The following is a 21,798-nucleotide window of genomic DNA, read 5'->3' as shown; positions in this document are numbered from 1 at the left end:
CCAGTATTGTCAGAGGGTTGCATTATTCAACACGTTAATCTGAACACTCTGTTCAGGTGGATATAAAGATAAACCCGATGGTCTTTTTGGAAGATCTGCCAGGAGTTTTTCTGGTATACCAGCCAGTGTTCAGCTCACAATCAGGATGGTGGCGTAATACTAACTGAGCTGGTAATCCAAGAGGCCCAGGCTAACGTGCTGGGGGACGTGGGTTCAAATCCCACCACAGTAGCTGGTGGAATTTAAATTCAATTAATAAATCCGCAACAGTAGAGCTAGTCTTAGTAACGGTGAATGCGAAACTATCGTTGATTGTTCTGGAACCCATCTAGTTCACTAATGTCCTTTAGGGAAGGAAATCTGCCATCTTTACCCAGTCTGGCCTACATGTGACTCCGGTAATGTAGTTGACTCTTAACTGCACTCTGACATGGCCAAGCGAGCGGCTCATTTGTACCAAACTGCTGCTAAAATGGTTGCAGCATCTACACTGCAGTGGTTCAAGAAGATGGCTCACCACCAGCTCCAACGGATGCTGATCTTGCCGACTACACTCACATCCAACGAACGTAAGAGACAAATCAAACTAATTGATCATTTATCCCAGTTGCTCTTTGTGGGGCATGGGCCATGTGTAAAATTGCCTGTAAAACATATTCAAAAATGAATTGCGCATGAAGTGCTTTGGTATATTCTGAGGACGGGCTGAATTAACGCAAGCCCTTTCTTCACTGTAATGGGCTGTTGTGTAAAAAAATGTTTTCTCATGTCACCCCTGGTTCTTATGCCAATCCCGTTAAATCTGGGTCTGTTGGTTACTGATCTAGACAACAGTTTCTCCTTATCAAAACACCTCTAAAGTTTTGAATGCCACTGTTAAATATACCCTTAGTCTTCACTGCTGTAAGGAGAACAACCCCACTACATCATAGTTTCCCCTCACCACCAATCTCTAAGCAACAGGGGAGGTGGTGGAATAGTGGCATTGCATTGGGTTAGTATTCCAGAATACAGGGTAATTCTCCAGTGACCTGGGTTTGAATCCCACCACGGCAGATGGTGAAATTTGAACTGATTGCTGTAAAAACTCATCTGGTTCACTAATGCCCTATAGGGAAGGAAATCTGCTGCCATTACCTGGTCTGGCCTACATGTGACTCCAGTCCCACAACAACGTGGTTGACTCTTACTCTGACCAAGGACTACTAGGGAAGGGCAATAAACACTGGCCTGGCCAGTGACGCCCTATTCCCATGAACGCACAAAAAGAGGAGGCTGATTAGTACACGTGTTATACCTGACTTCCATGTGAATTAGATATGGTCCCTGACCTCCAGCTAGCAGAATCATGCTTGTTCAGGCTGAAAGGGAGGATGGATTAGGACAACAGGAAAATTCCTGCCTACCTCTGTTCTCAGGGCTGGTGCCCCTCATGCCCCCTTTCCTCCACATCCAGGACCCGTGCCTTCAATCTCTCCCCACTCATATCAGAAAATTCGGAGTGAGCAGCCAGCAAAGACTCACTAGCCGCTGGCACCTGATAGTCCAGATCTGACTGGCATGATCGAGGCGCCCAGGAGATCCGAAAATGGTCTAAACGGATGGACCTGGTGATACCCGAGGAGATCGGTGCAGTGTCTCTGCAGCATGAGCGGCACTGTGTGTGTTTTCAGCCCCACGGAGAGTTATGGGCAGGGCTTTCTACACCCACCCGCTGCCGGGATCTTCCGGATTTCTGGCTGGTGGGGGGGTGGGGGGGGCACCTCGCCCTGTGGCTTTTGTACAAAAACACATGGGACAGGTTCTCCCCCCTGGTCGGGCGGAACATGGTGACTGGGCCCAGGAACAGCCGTGAAACAGTCCACTGCCCCTAAGAGCCTCGGTTGGAGGGGTGGGGAGGAGAACGAGCGTTGAAGTTCACGCATGTGCGGGTTGAGGGCTTGGTTGGGGGGGTGGGGTGGGGGGGGGGGGGGGGTGTGTGGGGGAGGGGGGGGTGGCTGGAGATGCGCTCACTGAAAGCTCCCTGAAGGCACAGAGCTGCCTCAGGGAGCTTAAGATTTTTAACATGAAAACTGATATAAACATGTCCCCCCACCACCCCACCCCGCCCCCTGCATGTGATTCTGCCACCTGAAGAGGGACGTGTTAAAGATGAGTTAAAAAAAAAAAGTCATTGATTTTTGTATTTATTGTTGGAAACCTCATCCCGCCCGGCGATGAAAGTTGGCCAAGGCCGCCCAGCCTGTTCACTCGCCCGCCAACCCGTGAGGTTGGACGGGCAGTGGAAAATCCTACTCGATTAGCTGCTTAAGGGCTTTGATGGACCCCTTAGCTGCCGGCGGGCTCAGTGCTGCTGACTCTCGGCGTGCGCCCGCTGGCCAAAATATCGCCCCCGAGTGCGCGATGATGGCGGGGCGCTCGCCCAAAGCCATCGTGCGCTATCTCACGCTCAGAGGTGTCGGGTACTTCATGGGCCCTCACGCCCAGCTGAAAATCCTGGCCATGGTATTTCAGGAAGGTAAGTAACAAGAGTCCAGGTTTTGGATCCACTTGATCGTCCTACGAAGAGAGATTGAGGAGACCGGGCCTGTAAATTTAGAAGAATGAGAGGCGATCCCATCAAAGCTTCTCACGGGGCTCAGCAGGGTAGACGCAGGGAAGGATGCTTCCCCTGGCTGGGTTGGGGGGTAGGGCAGAGAGTTCTAGAACCAGGGGACACAGTCTCGGGATAAGGGGAGGCCGTTTAGGACGGAGATGAGAAGGAATTTCTTCACTCAGATGGTGGGTGAATCTTTGGGATTCTCTACCCCAGAGGGCTTTGGAGGCTGAGGCATTGAGTATGTTGAAGACAGGAATCGACAGATTTCTAATTATTAAAGATATTAAGGGATAATGTGGGAAAATGGCATCGAAGTAGAATTTCAGCTATGATCTGGCTGAATGGCGGAGCAGGCTTGAATTAAGCCAAATGGCCTCCTCCCTGCTCCTATTTCCTATGCCCCTACTCTGCAGCCATTAGAAAACAGACAATGGACCCTTCAACAACCCAATTGTGCTGGCAAGTTAAAAACAAAAACAGAATTACCTGGAAAAACTCAGCAGGTCTGGCAGCATCGGCGGAGAAGAAAAGAGTTGACGTTTCGAGTCCTCATGACCCTTTGACAGAACTTCTTTCGAACACACACCCAAAATACTTTTTGGCTCTGGATGTGCACAAGTTATCCAACACCATTTGAAGATTAGGCTGGCTAACTAGTTTCTAGCTTGTAGCTGCGTTCTGTGAGTAAATGATTAAATCACAGACCATATACATGACACATTAAAGTCTCCTAAAATGTGGCTTAGAAAGCACCACAATTAAGTCGCAGCTTTCTAGCAGCTTAATGATGACGAGTTGTCTTCTGCAAAATTAATCCTAATAGATTTTTTAACCTTGAATCAAGAACTGCAAAGTTTACTTGAAGGCTTTTAGTTTGTCACATTCAGGTGGTTTTTTTCTAGAAGAGATTAGGTGGGCACAAGAAATAACGTTATGTCCAGAAATCTGTACTCTCTCCTGAACTGAAAACCTGTTTTGCTGATCTCACCCATCACACTCGAAAGATTAATTAGCACTTTTTCACATTCTCAGGGTATCTAAAGGCTCTCTGCAACCATTTCTTTATTTTTAAAGTGTACGTACAGGTAAACACAACAGTCAAATGCACAAAGCAGGGCTCCACAAAAAAAAAGCAAGGAGATAAATGTCTAGTTAATTAACATTCCTCCATTAACATCGCAGTAATGGCTTAATCGGTCATTCACCTCTTACTGTTAGTTCTATTTTGGTGATTGTTAAATGGTCACCACATTTGGGGTGAGGTGAGCGAGACTACCCTTGACATCAAGGCAGCATTTGACCGAGTGCGGCATCAAGTAGCCCTAGCAAAACTGGGGTCATTAGGAATCAGGGAGGGACTCTCCACTGGTTGGAGTCATACCTAGCACAAAGGAAGATGGGTGTGGTTGTTGCAGGTCAATCATCTCAGTCCCAGGGCATCGCTGCAGGAGTTCCTCAGGGTAGTATCCTAGGCCCAATCATCTCCAGTTGCCTCATCAATGACCTTCCTTCTAACATAAGGTCAGAAGTAGGGATGTTTGCCTGTACTACAATAACAACTCACAATTGTATATCTCCTTTTGACATAGTGTCAGTGCAGACTCAATGGGCCGAAGGGCCTCTTCTGCACTCTGTGATTCTGTGATAGTACAATGTCTCTAGGCGCATATCAGACAATATCTGACATGGAGCCACATAAAGGACATGTTAGGGTAGACGGTCAACTTACAGCTCGCAAGAATGGAAGCTCAACAACTTTCATCTTCACCTTTTGCATTGTATCCTGGGCACCGCATAGAAAGACCAAATCACAGATGCAACACTTCCCTCAAAGGCAAAACTCCCAAAAGTATGTTGGCATCCATCAAGCAACATCGACTTTGTTGGCTCGGGTACATTCGCAGGACAGAAGACAGGCGCGTTCTGAAGGATTTTCTACCTGGGGAGGTAGCCGGAGACAGACAGCTAGTAGAAGGCCTGATGCTCCGCTTCAATGGTGCTTGCAAGCATGACAGGAAGGCCCAAAGCATTGATAATCACACCTGGGTGTTGTCTGATGACTGGAGAAAATGGTGAGATTGCTGTGGGCCCGCGAGCACCACGACAACGATCAGTGCCTGCAGCGGCTTGGCAACAGACACCCAACACCGAGAACGACAGCTCACAATGAGTTCTGGTAATGACTCATGGCTGAATCTGCCTCTCACTGATTGGTCTCTTCAGCTATCAGCGAAAGTGCAACATTTGAAGCTACCCCCATCGCCAGTGGATTTGATTTGCTGCAAGGCCATTGTCCTATGCAGATGGGAGGATGCTGACAGTGAGATTAGGTGACCAAAAGCATCGTCAAAGAGAGATAGGTTTTCAAAAAAAAGAGGAGGGAGAGGTAGAGATGTGGAGAGGTTTAAAGAGGCAAATCCGGAGTACCAGCACCAATACTGGGGCAAAGGAAATTAGGGATGGAAAAGATGCCTGAAATGGAGGAATACAGAAATCCCCGGAACATTGTAGGGCTGGAAATGACAGATAGGAAGAGACAACCAGGCCATGGAAGGTTGTGAACACAAGGATGGGAATTTTAAATGTGAAGTGATGCTGGACCAGATGTGTAGGTCAGGGTATGATATAGCTTAGGACATAGGCAGCCAATTTCTCACAACACGGAGCAGACACTGCCTCCGCTTCCTTAATCTGTCCAAACGTGAAACCTAGGAACAGACATTAGATTACTTATTGAGAAGATTCTTCAGCTCTAAAACAAAAGTGAAATTAGTGTAAGCAAGGGACTGAAGTGGGAATAGTTTATTTCCAAATGCAGTGGTTCAAGGCTCACCACCACCTTCTCAAGGGCAATTAGGGATAGGCAACAAATGCTGGCCCAGCCAGCGACACCCACATCCCATGAACGAATAAAAAAAATCTATTTAGACAGGAATACATAAATGCTAATTGGAAAAGTGCCTGGGTTATAGAGAATGAGAGAGAAACAGAAAGAATAAAAGATTAACTGAAGCTGCGAGAGGGTGACAGAATTAGATAGCTACATTAGAGGCAACTTTGAAAAACATGGTCTCCATGACGGTAAATCAACCAGCAATGTACCGCAAATAAATATCTCTGAAAACATTGAAATGACTCTCCCATTAATTTCTTCACTTATCTTAACTCAGGACTTGAGCCTATTTGACATGAACGATCAGGGAAATGGGATTAAACACATGGGGAAGGAATGCACAGCTGCAGATTGTCATGCTGGCCCAATGCCAATAGCATTGGCTTAACATCGGGAAAAGAGAGCATTCTTCCAATAATTGTATCCAATCAGAAATATCGATTTAGCTTGCACTTTCTCATCTTGACATAGGCTTTCACCATAAACGAGGCAGTAAAATGTTTTAATATTCTAGCTGTCACTCTCCATAAGTAAAGACAGCTTCACCTGAGGAAAGTGGCACATAGCATAGCCCACCTGGTGGTAGACTAACAATCCTACCTGGCCTATATATTACTCCAGTCCCATGCTATGTGGCTGCCTTCTTCGTGCCTCAGAGTTGGCCTGGCAAGCAGTCCAGTTAGAAAGAACCACTTGAGTTCACTTGTAAGCACCCTTGTGGGACCACCATCACTAATGCAAGACGCCCTTTGACCCTCATTAAACTCTGGTCCCCAGCCTCCCAACATCCTAAATATCGAAGTATTTACAATCTATTGGCTGTGCATTGCACCATTCTCAATTACTGGAGGTTTCCATAGAATTACATAGGCACAGAAACAGGCCATTCAGCCCAACCAGTCCATGCTAGCATTTATGCTCCACTAGAGACTCCTCCCATTCTTTCTCACCTCACTCTATCCCCTCGTCCCTCATATCCACCACCTTAAAGATACCCCCAGCACAGTGGCAGCAGTGTGTACCATCTACAAGATGCACTGCAGCAACTCACAAAGGCTCCTTCGCCAGCACCTTCTAAACCCACAACCACTACCAAAGGCAAGGGCAGCTGATGCTTGGAAGTGCCATCACTTGTAAAGTCCCCTCCAAGCCACATGCCATCTTGACTTGGAAATATATCGCTGTTCCTTCGCTGTCGCTGGGTTAAAATCCTGGAACTCCCTCCCTAACAGCACTGTGGATGTACCTACACCACATGGACTGCAGTGGTTCAAGAAGGCAGCTCACTGCCACCTTCTCAAGGGCAATTAGGGATGGGCAATAAACGTTGGTCTTGCCAGCGATGCCCATATCCCTGAACAAACATAAAAACGTATCTAATCTCCCCTTAAATGCACCAATGCTATTCACCTAAACTGCTCCTTATGGTATAGAGAGCTCCACATTCTTACCACTCTCTGGGCTAAGGGTTTCTGAATTTCCGATTTGATTTCCCAGTAACTATCTTGTGAAGATGACCTCTAGTTTTGCTCTTCACTACAAGTGGAAACACTCTGCGTGTTTACTCCATGAAAACCTTTCATAATTTTAAAGACCTCCTTTAGGTCACCTCTCAGCCTGCTCAAGGCCCAACCTGTTCATCCTTTCCTGCTAAATGTAACCTTGACATTCTGCTCTCACCCTTTCCGGTTCCTCTGTGTCATTTTTACAAAATGGCGAGCAGTACTCCAAATGATATAAGACTCTGAAGGGGCCTTGGCCAAATAGACCCTGAGAGATTGCTTCCCCAGTCTGGGCAATCTAAAACACCGAGACACCACCTCAGCATAAGAGGCCCATCATTAAGAATTGAGAGAAATTTCTTCACTCAAAGGGCTGTGAATCTTTGGAATTCTCTACCCCAGAGGGTTCTGGATGCTCCATCATTGAGTACATTTAAGGCTGGGATAGACATATTTTTTGGTCTCAGGAAATTAAGGGATATGGGGAGCGGGCGGGAGAATGCAGTTGAAGCCCAAGATCAGACATGATCGTATTGACTGGCGGAGCAGGCTCGATGGGCCGCCAGTCTACTCCTGCTCCTACCTCTTGTGTTCTTGTTTTCTAACCAAGATTCATTCCAAGTTTAGCGTAACCTCTTTACTTTTCAATTACCCTAGTGCTTAATTGCTTTTTAAATGGCCTTATTAATCCGTGTAGCGACTTTCAGTTATTTCTTTATTTGAGAGAAGGAAACTTGCATTTATATACTGGTCAATCTTTCACACTCTCAGGATGTCCCAGAGCATTATACGGGCAATGAAATACTTTTGAAATGTGGTCACTGTTGTAATGTAATAGACACAGCAGCTGTAGCTCAGACATTGAGTATGTTCAAGACTGAGATCGATAGATTTTTGTTGGCAGAAAGGGAATGAATGAATCAATGGGGATAGGGTGGGAATATATTGGTGTATAAGTCAGCCATTGTTTAAATAAATGGCAAAGAAGGTTTGAGGGGTCATATGGTCTGCACCTGCTCCTACTTCTTCTGACTAGGAGATCAAGAAAAAAAGACAGGCTTGCATTTATACAGCGAACTTCACCACAACGGGACACCTCAAAACCCTTTACAGCCCATTAAATTCTTTCAGCCTATTCACAGTTGCAAGGTAAGAAACACTACAATTTGCACACAGCAAGCTCCCACAAAGACAAAAGATAATAAGCAGTTTTATCAGTTTTTTTATGATGTTGATTAAGGGATAAATATTGGCCCAGGACACTGGGGAGAACTCCTCTGCTCTTCATATAGTGCTATATGAGATCTTTCACATTCACCTGAGAAAACAGAAGGGAACTTGGTTTAATGTCTCATTCAAAAGACAGTGCAGTGCTCCCCTCATACTACATTGAAGTCTAGATTCCCTTGGAGCGAGACTTGAACCCAGAACCTTCTGACTCGGAGGTGCGGGTGCTACAAACCAACACACAACTGACACTAAAGCATTGTGAGCTCAACTGCAATTTCCCTAACTACTGTTCCAATGAAGTTCAACAAAACTCAACAGTAACAACTTCCATTTAGCACCTCGCATGCTGAAAAACATCTCAGAACACTGTCAGCAAAGAAGTAGATTCCTTCTCACTCCAGGTCAAAGAGTAATGGTGAGGGAACTTAAAAGTAGAAAACCAAAAAGGAGAAAAGGAAAGACACCAGAAAAAGTTTAACTTTAATGAAAAAACAGTGGCAGAACATGAGCACCGCCTGGATTCCCAAATCAGAGATGTCAACATCCAATCAGGTGGCCGGTAACTTTCTAGTCACAGGAGCCCCACTGGGAGTGGTGGCTATTGCTGGAACTGCAGCAATACCCCCACTAGGAACAGCAGGGTTGGGGAGGGGTAGGGGGGGGGGCATCCTGAGGTAAGTCAGGGCGGCTTCGTCGGGGCTACTCAGGTAGGCCCGGTGAGGAGGAGTTGCGGGGTGGGGGGGAGCGTGATCACCAGGCCCAGGGTGGGGGCAGGGGAAACGAGCAAGGTCAGCGAATATTGTTGGCGGGGGGCTTCTATTGGGTACACGAATAGGAGGGAACCCTCGCCAAACCTGCAGAAAGGCCATCTGGCTGCCTTGCCACATGATGCGGGCATTCGCCCCCATACCCGAACAACTGCTGCCAGTAAAAGTACCAGCTCTGATAGGAGGAGACCCTTAAGTGCCTCTTTATAAACCACTTATGCCCTCAATTGATACATGGGTGGGCGAGCGGCCTGACACCTACCCTGCCACTGGAAAAATACCAGCGGAGACAGGTCAGTGTTGGGCAGGGCTCCCCTGCCTCATGCCACCCTTGGAGGTCTGGCGATAGGGGAGATTTAAGTGTTAAATTTGTTCTTAAATTTTGCTCTTAAAATCTAATCTAGTCTGTCATTAGCAGTAACTGGAAAGTACTGTGTAGGCAGGCTAAGTTCTTTCTTTCCTGCAGTTTAGACAGGGTAAACCCACTCTCAGCTGTAGGAGCTGAGCAGTTAATTCGGTAACTGGTTGAATCTTTCTCACCCCATAGGAATTGGTTTTTGCTCTACTTAAGGGAAAGGAGCTAGCTGTTTGGTGAGTATCTGGTAAGTGGCTAAGTTCTATTCTATCCCTAAGGTTTAAAATAATACACAATTTGGTGGTAAAGTTAATAAAATATATAAGAAAGCAACACAAATAAGTGATTAATACAATTGAGCAATTATTTAAAACACATTAAGGATGGCAGGACAGGTGATGTGTCAAGGCTGCAGCACGTGGGAGTTCCTGGATAACATTATGATCCAGGGCAAACACGTCTGCTGTAAGTGCTCGCAGCTCGAGGAACTTCGCTTAGAGTCACTGATCTGGAGGCTGAGCCGCAGACACATCAGGGAGGGGTGAAGTTACCTGGATGCTTTGTACCAGGAGGCAGTCACACCACTCAGGATAGGGTCTTCTGATTTGGTCAATGGTCAGGGACAGGAGGGTGTGACTACAAGTATGGCAGGTAAGGGGACCCAGAGGGCAGGAGAGTGAGCCCCTGCAACTGTCCAACAGGTTTGAGGTTCTCTCAGCTTGTCTGGATGAGCATGGAGGCTGCAGGGTGGATGAGCAAACTGACCACGGCCCTGTGGTCCAGGAAGCCATTCAAGTGGGGGGAGCAAAAGGGAATGTAGTGGTAGTACGGGACAGTATAGTAAGGGGGATTGACACTGTTCTCTGTAGCAAAGAGCGAGAGTCCAGATGGCTTTGTTGCCTGCCCGGTGCCAGGGTTCAGGATATCTGCTCAGGGCTGGAGATGAACTTGCAGTGGGAGGAGGAGGATCCAGTGGTCATGGTCCATGTAGGTACCAACAACGTAGTCAGTGCGACAAGCTAGGCAGAAAATTAAGAAGCAAAACCTCAAAGGTAATAATTTCTGGATTATTACCTGAACCATGTGCAAATTGGCATAGGACAAATCAGATTAGAGAGATGAATGTGTGGCTGAAAGACTGGTATGGGTGAAATGGGTTCCGGTTTGTGGGGCACTGGCACCAGTATTTGGAAAAGTGGGATCTGTACCATTGGGACAGTCTACACCTGGTCTATGCTGGGGCTAGTGTCTCTGGAGTCGCCTAACTAGGGAAGTAGATAGGGTTTTAAACTGAATAGTGAGAACAAGGGATCAAATTTGGGAAGATGTGGTAAACCAAAGAGTAGAGACAAGGCAAGAGAACAGGTATTAATATAGGAAATGATAAACAGACTGTGACAGGAAAGGACAGAGAGTACATTTCTAAGAGAAAATCAGCAGATAAGGCTAGACGCTACAAAATAATAAAAGGACAAAACTGAAGGCTCTGTATCCAAATGCATGTAACACAAATAGAAATAAATAAGTATGTTCTGATAGCCATTACAGAGACATGGCTACAGGATGATATAGATTGGGACCTGAATAGGGAAGGCTATATGACATTTAGGAAGGACAGGAAGTTAGGAAAAGGTGGAGGGCTAGCTCTGTTAATTAATGATGGAATTAGCACATTAGAGAGGGATGACCTAAATTCAGGAAACCAGGATATAGGAACAGTTTGGATTGATATGAGGAATAGTAAAGGCAAGAAGTCACTTGTGGGAGTGGTGTACAGGCCCTCTAATTGTAATTGCACAGTAGGATAGAGTATAAAAGAAGAAATAATGGGAGCTTGCCAGAAAGGTACAGCAATAATCATGGGGGATTAAATATAGACTGGAAAAATCAGATGAGCAAAGGTAGTGTGGATGAGGAGTTCATAGAATGTTTTTGGTATAGTCTCTTGCAACAGCATGCTCTGGAGCCAACCAGAGAGCAGGCCAAACCATACCTGGTATTGAGCAATGAGATAGAATTAATTGATAACCTCCGAGTGAAGGCAACCTTAGGTAGCAGTGATCATAATATGGTTGAATTTTACATTCTTTTGAGGGAGAAGTGAGATTAGCATTTTAAGTTTAACTAAGGGCAATTATGAGGGCATGAAAGCAGAGCTAGCTAAAATGAACAGGCAAATGAGGTTAAGGGATATGTAGAAGTTCAATGGCAGGCATTTAAAGGGATATTTCAGAATACACAGAATATATACATTCCAAATGGGAAAGAGAAATTTAAAGGGGAGGGCCCACCATCCGTGATTAACTAAAAAAGTTAAAGACAGTATCAAACTTAAAGAAAAAGCATATAATTAGGCAAAACTGGGTGGCAGTTCAGAGAACAAAACAAAAACAGAATTACCTGGAAAAACTCAGCAGGTCTGGCAGCATCGGCGGAGAAGAAAAGAGTTGACGTTTCGAGTCCTCATGACCCTTCGACAGAACTTGAGTTCGAGTCCAGGAAAGAGCTGAAATATAAGCTGGTTTAAGGTGTGTGTGTGGGGGGCGGAGAGATAGAGAGACAGAGAGGTGGAGGGGGTTGGTGTGGTTGTAGCGACAAACAAGCAGTGATAGAAGCAGATCATCAAAAGAAACATCTTTTGATGATCTGCTTCTATCACTGCTTGTTTGTCGCTACAACCACACCAACCCCCTCCACCTCTCTGTCTCTCTATCTCTCCGCCCCCCCACACACACACCTTAAACCAGCTTATATTTCAGCTCTTTCCTGGACTCGAACTCAAGTTCTGTCGAAGGGTCATGAGGACTCGAAACGTCAACTCTTTTCTTCTCCGCCGATGCTGCCAGACCTGCTGAGTTTTTCCAGGTAATTCTGTTTTTGTTTTGGATTTCCAGCATCCGCAGTTTTTTTGTTTTTTTTTTTGGCAGTTCAGAGAATTGGAAAGAATACAAAGAACAGCAAAGAATGACAAAAAGATTAATAAGGAGGGAAAGTTAGAGTGTGGTGAAGCTATTAATGTATATAATATTTTGGAAAATATTTTTCTTTTAGAATAGAGGGTTATTCTGTGGGTGTGTCTTAATTGGATTAAAGCCAGCTAGTCTGAGTGCTTTGATGGGTGCTAGTTTTGATATGGAAGAGAGATAGTGTGCATTTGCATTTTTTTGAATAGAGCATTCAAGAAGTGGGGTGAAAACTGACACCTATCTCACAGATACCAAGCCATATGTTTACATTACTAATAAGATTGGTGCTATGAAAGGGGTTTTATTGTTAAAAGATGAAGTGCAGCGAGACTGGTGAGACAATGAGAGTTTGAATTCAATCAGTGGTGGTAGGTATAACTTCAGTAGTTTTCAGGTGTGCAGGGCAGAGGCAATGTGAGATCAAAAGGTAGCTGTAAGCCTCCAGCTGGCTCCACAGTGAAAAGAACCTCATTTTGAATTCATGAGGTGAAAATGCTTTGCCTGGTATTTGGTTAATTCTATGGGTTGCTGTTGCCTTAATAGAGATTAGTTTGGGAATTTGTTAAAAGTTATGATAGTAGTAATTTGTAGCCATGTGTATATATTTTAATCTGCGTAAATTAATAAAATGCTTCAATTAGTTTAATGTAAAGCCTCAAGAACTGGTGGGCTGATTCCTGAATTTAGAGTCGCATCTCAAACATAACACTTAAAATGACAGTTGTTTATAGTTTCTCTCTGGGAATTTTAAATAACTCCACTTTACCAACTGCATTGGTCATGACATAGAGTATGAGAGAAAGCTAGCTAGTATTATAAAGATGGATAGTAAGAGTTTCTATAAATACTTAAATAAGAAAAGCGGTAACAAAGTGAGCTTTGTTAGAGGATGCGTCTGGAGAATTGATACTGGAAAGTAGGGAGATGGTGGATGAATTAAACAGGTATTTTATATCAGTCTTCAATGTAGAAGACACAAGTAACACCCCTGAAATAGCTGTAAATCAGGAAATGGAAGGGAGGGCGGACCTTTGGAAAGTTACAATTATCAGGTAAGCGGTATAGAGCAAATTACTGGAGCTTCGGGCTGACAAATCCCCAGGTCCAGATGGACTTCACCCTAGAGTCTTGAAAGAAGTGGCTCATGAGATAGTTGATGCACTGGTTTTAATTTTCCAAAATTCCCTAGATTCGGGGAAGGTTCCATTAGATTGGAAAGTAGCAAATGTAACTCCCTTTTTCAAAAAGGGAGGGAGACAGAAAGCAGGAAACTATAGGCCAGTTAACCTAACACCTGTCATAGGGAAAATATTAGAAGCTTACATTAAAGATGTTATAGCAGGGCACTAAGAAAAACGCAAGGCAACCCGGCAGAGTCAACATGGTTTTGTAAAAGGGAAATCAAGTTTAACCAGTTTATTGGAGTTCCTTGAAGGAGCCACATGTGAAGTGGATAAAGGGGAACCAGTAGATGTACTGTACCTAGATTTCCAGAAGACATTTGATAAAGTGCCACATAAAAGGTTGTTTCAGAAAATAAAAGCTCATGATATAGCAGGTAACGTATTGACATCGATAGAAGATTGGCTATCTAACAGGAAGCAGAGAGTTGGCATAAATGGGTATTTTTGTGGTTGACAGGATGTGACAAGTGGTGTGTCACAGGGATCAGTGCTGGGGCCTCAACTTTTTACAATTTATATAAATGAATTGGTTGAGGGGAACTGAAGGAATGGTGGCTAAATTTGCTGACAGCACAAAGATAGGAAGGAAAGTAAATTGTGATGAGGATTTAAAGGGGCTACAAAGTGACATAGATAGGCTAAGTGAATGGGCAAAGATCTGGCAAATGGAGTATAATGTGGGCAAATTTGAAATTGCTCATTTTGGCAGGAAGAGTAAAAAAGAAGCTTATTATCTAAATGGTGCGAGATTGCAGAGCTCTGATATTCAGAGGGATCTGGGTGTCCTAGTGCACGAATCTCAAAAGGTTAGTATGCAGGTACAGCGGGTAATTAGGAAAGTTAATAGAATATTCTGATTTATTGTGAAGTGAATTGATTACAAAAGTGTGGAAGTTATGCTTCAGTTGTACAGGGCACAAGTGAGACCACATCTGGAGCATTGTGTACAGTATTGGTCTCCTTATTTAAAGAAAGATGTACATAATAAGCAGTTCAGAGAAGGTTTACTAGACTAATACCAGGAATGGGTGGGTTGTCTTATAAGGAAAGGCTGGACGGGTTAGGCTTGTATCCACTGGAATTTAGAAGAGTAAGAGGCGATTTAATTGAAACCTTTAAGAGCCTGAGGGGTCTTGACAGTGTGGAAGTGGAGAGGGTGTTTCCTCTCGTGGGAGAATCTAGAACTAGGGGTCACTGGTTAAAAATAAGGGATCACCCATTCAAAATAGGGATGAGGAGAATATTTTTCTCTCAGAGGGTCGTGATTCTTTGGAACTCTCTTCCTCAAAAGGTGGTGGAAGCAGAGCCTTTGAATATTTTTAAAGCAGAGCTAGATAGATTCTTGGTTAACAAAGAGGTGAAAGGTTATTGGGGGTAGGCAGGAATGCGGGGTTGAGGTGACATTCAGATCAGCCATGATCTTATTGAATGGCAGAGCAGGCTCGAGGGGCCAAGTGGCCTACTCCTGCACCTAATTTATATGTTTGTATGTCTCAAAGTGCTTACAATGAAATACTTTGAAGTGTATTAACTGTTGTTATGAACACAGGCCTAAGAGTATTTCAGCTTCTCCATGAAGGCAGAATTTGCCAGTACTGTGCTTAGTAATCTTTCCTCTCGGACAGAAAGCAGTAGGTTTTAATCCCACTGTACTGACAATTGACCTGCAAGATTACACCTCCAACTCTGTAGGATTTGTACAATAGGATACTGGCAAGTGCTGTGCCATCAGAGATGCCATCATTCAGATGAGACATTAAACTGAGAATTAAAGAAAGCAAACAGAACCAACGTACGTATTTATTTAATCCCTCTCACCCCCCACCGCCTCCACCACCACTCCCCCATCTCTAAGGGATTTCACAAAGTCCTTCACGGGCAATGCTGCATTCTAACTTGTAAGGAGACATGACAATCAATTCACATACAGCAAGCTCCCACAAATAGCAAAAAGACAAATAACCAGATAATCTGCTACTATGATCTTTGTTGAGGGATAAATATTGGCCAGGATGCCAGGGATAATTTCCCTGCTCTTTGAATCGTGTTGTGGAGTCGTTTACATCTCCCTGAAAAGCCATCACCACCTCAGTTCAGTGTCTCGTCAAAGATGGCAGCTCCTACAGTGTAGGGTTCCATCAGTGTTGCACTGGAATGTCAGTCTACATTGTGCGCATAAATCTGTGGATGACCATTTCCAACAAGAGAGAATCCAAACATCACCTCTTGATGTTCATTGGCATTACCATCACCGAATCCCCCACTATCAACATCCTGAGGGTTGCCGTTGACCAGAAACTGAACTGGACTAGACATATAAATACAGAGGCTACAAGAGCAGGTCAGAGGCTAGGAACCGTGTGACGAATAACTCACCTCCTGACTCCCCAAAGCCGATCCACCATCTAAAAGGCACAAGTCAGGAGTGCGATGGAATATTCCCCACTTGCCTGGATGAGTGCAGCTCCAACAATACTCAAGAAGCTTGACACCAACCAGGACAAAACAGCCCACTTGATTGGCACCCCATCCACAAACATTCACTCCGTCCACCACTGACGCACAGTAGCAGCAGCATGTACCATCTACAAGATGCACTGCAGGAATTCACCAAGACTCCTTAGACAGCACCTTCCAAACCCACAACCACTAACATCTAGAAGGACAAGGGCAGCAGGTAGACAGAACATCAACACCTGGAAGTTCCCCTCCAAGCCACTCACTATCCTGACTTGGAAATATATCACCGTTCCTTCACTGTCGCTGGGTCAAAATCCTGGAACTCCCTCCCTAACAGCACTGTGGGTGTACCTACACCACATGGGCTGCAGCGGTTCAAGAAGGCAGCTCACCACCACCTTCTCAAGGGCAATTAGGGATGGGCAATAAATACTGGCCAGCCAGCGAAGCCCACATCCCATGAATGAATTAAAAATAGGGGGGGGCGGGAGTTAAACCTGTGTCAGTCTGACTCACACTGATGCTCAGACAGAAAAGCAGGGTTTTAAGAAAAACAGAAACTCCTGCTGCTGTCAGGGATGAGATATTTCTCTGAGCCAAGACCACTAAAAAAATTACAAGCTAACCAGACAATAATCTCATTGCCATTTGAGAGGTATTGCGGAATGGATAAGCACCCACTTTAAAAAAAGTTACTGGTCGTGTGAAACGTTGAGACTTTTGGACTATGGAATAGGATGCGATATAAACGAGAGTGGTCATTGCAAAGTGCTATAGTGAAAAGTGTCCCTGCGCCAACACATTGCTTAGGCAACATTTTTAATTGGTCGCCACTAGTTGCTCAATTTTACAGGCAAACCTTCAGTATTCCGCCCCATCTCAAGGCACCTCCTTCAGACATGGTTCCGGTTTGGAAGGTTAAATTCAATTGTTCATGGTGCGAATGGTAGGCTACACCTCAGTAAATCTAGTAACAAGACGTCAGGGCAAAACAAATTGCAACGTCAAGGCAATGTAATGAAAGTCTTGTTAGAATAACATGCCAAACGGTTTAAAGCCCTTATGTGCCTCCAGCTACAATGATTACGACCAACTTGTAGAATAATGGTGGACAGGGCAGTTCTGACAGACTGTTTCTCATTTAACATCTCAGCAAGTATGCAGAGCTGTTAGTGCTGTACACGAATATTATCCGTGCAGGCAAACCCTGCTCCTTCCCATCATTTCTCCCTGAAGTTAGTTGTCTACAAATTTAGAGTTCAAATCAGTTGGTTCTTGGGGGAATGGTACTGATTTCGAAGTCCGTGGTGCCACAGTCCCCCAGGGTCCGACAGGGACCAGTGTTGCAAAATGGAACAAGGGGCAACAGAAAATCAGAGGGCAAAATCCAAATCACACTGCAAAAAGTAAACTTTGCTGGGTGGCACTACTGTAGGAAGGCCTGTCACCCATTTTTCTTTTTATTCATTCGCAGGATGTGGGTGTCGCTGGCTGGGCCCAGCATATATTGCCCATCCCTAACTGCCCTTGAGAAGGTGATGGTGAGCTGCCTCCTTGAACCGCTGCAGTCCATGTGGTGAGGATGCACCCACAGTGCTGTTAGGGAGGGAGTTCCAGGATTTTAACCCAGCGACGCTGAAGGAACAGCGATTGCCTAGCTTGGGTAGTCAATTCCTACCGCACTTCATTTCCGAATACTTTGCGTCTTTATTCAAAATACAGTTACTGTAATCATCCTTACCAACAGGGGCTGTCACTGACCACATCTCCTCTAGAGGTCTTACCTCCCTGGCCCCCAAACTCATAGCCCTGATTCTCGTACAGCCCGTTTCTAACGTCCTTCCCACCGTACACAAACCGGACTCTCTTGATAATCCCATTGCTTCAGCCTGTTCTTGGCCCTTGGAACTTAGTTCTTCCCATCTCGACTCTATTTTTGGCCCCCCCTTGTCCAGTCTCTTCCATTTACATCCACAATGTCCCCTGACACTTTAACAGTTTCCTGGCCCTAACCGTCTCTTTGTCACCACGGGCTTCAATCTCTCGACATCTCCATCCCTTACCAGGCCTTAGAGCTCCCCACGTATCTGTACTAAACCACACATCTCTCAGAGGGGCGTGAGTTTTTGGAACTCCCTTCCCCAGAGAGCGGTGGGGGCAGGGTGGTTGAATATTATTGGGGGTCGTTTCGGTAGGCGGGAATGTGGGAGTGGAGGCCACACAATCAGATCGGCCATGATCTTATTGAATGGCAGAGCAGGCTTGAGGGGCCGAATGGCCTACTCCTGCTCCTGATTCGTATGTTTTGTATGTTCATATGTAAGCAGAGGCCTATCCAGACCCCTATCCACTACCACATTCCTCTGCCTGGCTGAACTTGTTCTCACATTGAAGGACTTTGCCTCATCCTGCTTCCTCCAGAGAAAAGGTGTTTCTGCAAAAAACTGTTCGTATCCTATGTCTGCCTTTTCACGTGATGCGTGGATCATTCCTTAATCCCTCAGGCCCCCTCCTCCGACTCTTTTTCCGATGCATTATGACTGTATCGGTGCCTTTTCCTTGCTCTCACCCTGAGCTGGAAAATTCCACTGACTTTACTTCCAATTTCCTTCCCTCTTTCAGTTTCACCTGATCCACCACCTCACCCCTCCTTCCTTTCGCTGATTTCTCTATTTCTGGGGATACGCTATGAATCACTTTTGATTCCACTTCCTCACACCCGGTTCCCACAAGGACTTCATTCCGTTCTCCCAGATTTCCCATCCATCTGTTCTGATGATGCCACCTTCTATGCCGATGTTTCTGGTTTGTCCTCTGTTCTCATTGGCCAAGGAATCCCTTCCGCCATGGTTGACAGAGCCCTGGACTGTGTGTGATCCTTTCACACACCTCTGCTCTCACCCCTTCACCCCCTCCCACAATAGGGTTCCCCTTTCCACTCTAGCCTCCCATGTTCGATGGGTCATCTGCTGCTATTTCTACCAGCTCCAGTGCGATGCCACCACTAAACACATTCTCCCCTTCGCTACGGTTGACAGGGTCCATCCCATCTCAAGCATTTCTGCTCGCACCCCTTCACCCCCACCCCCTGAACCATGATGCGCTCCCCATGTCCTCACCTTCTACCCTACTAACCTCCACATTCAACAGGTCATCCCCGCCATTTCTGCCACCCCCAGCATGATGCCACCACCAAACCCATCTTCCCCTCTACTCCCCTTACCCAAGGGGCTGTTCCCTCTACGACACCCTGGTCCACTCTTCAGCTTCTCCAGCGCCCCTCACCCCTTCCCACTGCAACTACTACTGAAAGCACAGAGGCTGCCCTTTTACCAAGGCCCCAAAGATTCCTTCCAAGAGAACCAGGGGTACATCTTTCAATTTAATATGCTGCTTTGGCTACTCTTGACACAGCCTCCTCTGCATGAGGGAGACCAAACGTAGCTTGGGTAAACAGCCCCCCTTCAGTCCACAAGCCTGGCCTTGAGATTTCAGTCTGCTGTCATTTTAATTCTCCACCTTAATCCCACTCTGACCTCTCTGCCCTCGGATTCCAACGAAGCGGAACATGTAGCACAGGGAACAGAACCTCATCTGTCAATTAGGAACTTTACAGCCCTCCGGACCCAACACTGAGTTGAAGAATTTCAGGCCATAATGCCTGACCCCCTCCCCCCATTTTTCTTTCGAACAGCCTCTGTTAGCAATGATTCTGCTTTATCCCACTTACACCTCCTCTGGACCCATTCCCCCATTGCCATCTCCTTCTGCCTCGCAGCACTTTCCCCTTTGTCACTCAACCTCTCCTGCCTTCCTCTCCACTGATCTCCCCTTTTGCTCTTTCCCACCCCACTCCCTCCCACCCCCCCACCGCCCCCCCCGCCCCCTCCACCTCCCTCCTTTCCCCTGCCCATATACTTGCTTCAAACCTGTTACATCTCCAACTTGGTCCCATTCTGATGAATGGTCTGTGACATGAAACGCTAACAGCTCCTCTCTTCGCAGCCGCTTGCTGAGTATTTCCGGCATTTTCTGCCTTTATTTCAGATTTCCAGCATCCTCACTACTTTCCTGTTGAATTCGCCTTACAAATATGTAGTTTGTGAGGGGCGTGGGTGGGGTGAGGGGGTCTGCGGTGGTGGTGTTGGGGGTGGGGTGGGGGGAGGTAATGCTTTTTTTTGAATTATTCCAATTTTACCAATTCCATGTGACAGTTGTAGTCCAAAACTATTTGTCAATGAGTCTCAGTGTCTACTCTGCAATGCTCATTGTATATCTTAAAAGCCTGTTTTAAAAAGCCAGGCACTAAGCCTCAGCTGTACAGAATCTAACTGGCTGTTTAATACTGCACTCCGGAGCCCCCAAGGCTCACCCTCCTCCCTCTCGCCGCTTCACTCGTTTCAATCTCCTGCTCTATTTCTTGCTCTCATTTTCTGTTAAACCGTCCGGATTCTGGGTTATTCCTCACGTCCACTGACTGCTTTTCTTGGAGTAGACACTGAAAGACTGGGCCTGCAGAATATGCACGCACACACACACACACACAAACAAACACACACATATGTAGACGAGTCATTCATCACAAAGATTCAATGCATGAAGACAGCGGCTCACCTACCAGGCAACTAAATCCTTTCAGGAGACAGTCACTGTGGGTTTTGTTAAATCCTGAGGTTTTCCCATTCCCAGCTCAGTCTCTTCCTGTCTTTCCTCCTTCTTTCTCTCTCGCAAATTCTGAGGAGAAATACAAAGGGGGCCTTGCTTTCTGTACAAAGGGAAAGGCAGGCAGGCAGCTAAACCACAACACTCACTAGAGGGCATCTTGCAGACTTGACAGAGGCTTCGGGCTTAACTCTTTCATCACCGGCTCCAATTAGATTTCTAAATACTTAAAGGTGCATTGGGGGCCATCCTAGAGGCAGATATCAGGGCCTATGAGTGTCCTTGGGTTTGTGCACAGTTACTGATCATCGCCAAGGCGGCATTTGGGGCATCAGAATTATACATCTATTTTTTAACTGTTTACTTCATTTTTTTCCCAAAAATATACTTTATTCATAAAATTTATAATCTTATAATAACCAGGGCAGGTTGGATAAGCCACTGAATCTCGGTGCCGTGAGCGACAATTCACCCCCTTGGTTCAACTGAGAGCTCCCTTGAAAATAATTGAGGAAAGTTATACACCTTTTATTTCTGTGCTCGACCCCCTTTAACAGTAGAGCTGGAGGAGTCACATCCCATTCTGGTGGTAATCCTCCTGGATTTTAAATGGCCCACTGAGATACATTTCGGAAGTGATGGGAAATCCCGAAACAGTAAATGATTCCGAAGGGAAATTGGGACGGGAGCTTGCTGGGCATAGACTTGCAGGGCCAGGGGCATAGGGTGGGGCAGACTGGGTCGTCACAGAGAGCTAGCATGGACTCGGTGGGGCCGAATGGCCCTCTTTCCTGCCGAAAGAGTCTGTGGTCGGCGTTTTCCGGCCCTGGCCACCCCTGGCATCGTCCGGTCCCCTCCCAAAGCCAATGGACTTTTGGCTGGGCCACTACATCCTCCCCGGTGGGTCCCGCCATAGAGCAGGACCGGAAAACCCCGGCCTACGAGTGTCCTTGGGTTTGTGCACAGTTACTGATCATCGCCAAGGCAGAATTCGGGGCATCAGAATTATATTTATATATTTTTTAAATGTTTACTTCATTTTTTTACCAAAAATATACTTTATTCATAAAATTTATAAATGCACCTTACATGCATTTTCAAAGTTGACATTACATAAGGCGCAAAATAAATAGGGTTTCTTCAGAAACTGTATGTTACTGGATTTTCAGTTACAGTTAAT

At 45.8% G+C, this 21,798-nt stretch overlaps 1 protein-coding gene across 2 annotated transcripts in view; it reads right to left on the bottom strand.

Moving 5' to 3' along the window:
• ndst1b (N-deacetylase/N-sulfotransferase (heparan glucosaminyl) 1b) overlaps window positions 1-20,694 on the bottom strand; it is a 434,276-nt gene extending 413,582 nt beyond the window's left edge. For both annotated transcript variants that reach the window (XM_041194511.1, XM_041194512.1), the window contains exon 1: window positions 20,575-20,694. The gene's annotated coding sequence lies outside the window, so the exon portion shown is untranslated. The remainder of the gene's footprint in view (window positions 1-20,574) is intronic.
• Between the last annotated feature and the right edge of the window lie 1,104 nt (window positions 20,695-21,798).

Source organism: Carcharodon carcharias, chromosome 8 (genome assembly GCF_017639515.1).
Source record: "Carcharodon carcharias isolate sCarCar2 chromosome 8, sCarCar2.pri, whole genome shotgun sequence".
In the NCBI taxonomy this organism is placed as follows: domain Eukaryota; kingdom Metazoa; phylum Chordata; class Chondrichthyes; order Lamniformes; family Lamnidae; genus Carcharodon; species Carcharodon carcharias.
Note: the sequence above shows the minus strand (reverse complement) of the source record. Positions and strands in the feature narration are given on the sequence as shown.